The sequence below is a fragment of the Notothenia coriiceps genome, unplaced genomic scaffold (assembly GCF_000735185.1).
Source record: "Notothenia coriiceps isolate Sejong01 unplaced genomic scaffold, NC01 NC01_scaffold00037244, whole genome shotgun sequence".
Lineage (NCBI taxonomy): Eukaryota > Metazoa > Chordata > Actinopteri > Perciformes > Nototheniidae > Notothenia > Notothenia coriiceps.
This window is the reverse complement of record NW_011369945.1, coordinates 17,424,092-17,425,849: the sequence shown is the minus strand read 5'-3', so window position 1 is coordinate 17,425,849 and position 1,758 is coordinate 17,424,092.

Sequence of the window (1,758 nt, the reverse complement as noted above, 5' to 3'; positions counted from 1 at the left end):
CTCAGGACTAATTCATAAGGTGATGAGATTATTCCTTGCTTGTTTAGAATGACAAGAATGAAAATAGAGTAGTTGGCATAAGCAGTGATGGTCCGAGCTAATGCTAGTGAGTTCTTAGACGAACAACGCAACATCCTGCAGCAATAGGGCAGTATTTCCAAACAATAGCAACAGAAATTAGGTTTTTACATGTCACAAAATATATGAATGTGTGTTTTAGCAATACGCTCACATCACACAAACAGTTTTTAAATAAAATCACACTGCCCCTCCACAGCAAACCTGGAAGATGAAACATTACATTACATTGCATTTAGCTGACGACTTACAATAAGTGCATTCGACCAAGAAGATACAAACTAGAAGAAAACAGAATCATATAAGTACATCAGGTTTCATAGAGCTAAAACATTTCAACAATTAAAAGTAGGTTGCTTCGTTGACCCCCCACACACCTCTGTCCTCTGTAACTGTGAGTCAGTGAGAGAAGGCCTGAGCCCTGAGCCTGCCGCTGTTATGTGACATGAAGGTGAACTCCTGCCTGCTCCACCAGGAATACCAGGCCTATTAAAAGAGGAAAGAGCCGAGGGGCAAACCGTCTGTTTCTTTTTTTAGACCGTCGCCCTCCAGAGGGTCGGCTTACAGAGCACGAAGCAAGGAGGAGAGGGAGAGAAGACAGAGCAAGAGAACCAAATAATACACTACTTTGATTTCCAAAAATAACTTTTTAATTTGCTAACTATCAGACAACTATGAACAATTATGATTTTAACTATAAGGTATACAATACAGGTAATAATTAAGCAGAAAAAGTGACAGGGCAGAACATTCATAAGTGATTTGTCCTTGTTGTTTGGTTGCCATGTTCTGACACCAGGTGTTGTGACTTGCTGAATTTGTCTTATCACAAGTCATTACACGGCTTAGTTGAATACTCGATTCTGATAGGACAATTTAGATATTTCAGAGGTTGTTAATACTCACTAACAGACCGCTGCTAAGCATAACATGACCATTGCTAGTGAGGATCAAGGGACTATGTGCAGTGCAGTCAGATCAATCCACAGAAAAATAAAAATGTAATGATTTAATGTCAGCTGTAGACAACAAACATTAGTTTTCATCCATCAGAAAACACCATGGCCTTTTCATTAATGACCGCCTTGTTGCACATTAGCCCGTACTAAAAGACAAGATCCAAATGTATTGTCACTGGCACAGTACCTATACAATGCAGTAAAGTTATGAAGAGAAAATCTATATAAAAGGGGCATGAAATCATATCTTCCTTTATAGGAGCGCAACATTTTTTCAATCATCCTTTACGTTACATTTGTAAATAGGTCTTTTATATCAGCTTTATAGCATTCAGTTCTAATGTTTTGAACATATAAAAAAGAACACATAAACTGCAGGTCTTCATTTGGTACCACTTTATAATAAGACTACCCTTATAAAGGTTTCATAAAGGGTTTATAATTAGGTTATGAATTAGGTTGTAAACACTTTATTAATCATCAAGAACCATTTCTAAACCAGTTCTAACATAGTTTCCATACATCAACACAGGCTCACCATTTGGTAAGATGGCTAAGCCTTATATTGGCTACTTAACGAGAATCAACTCAGTGAACAACAGATACCAAGGATGCTGGCTGAGGAAGAAGACAAAGTAAGCTAAGTAGCCAATAGAAGGCTTAGCAGTCCAGATAAATGTGGGCTCACTATTTGGCAAGCAACCGGTCACAGTCGCCCTGT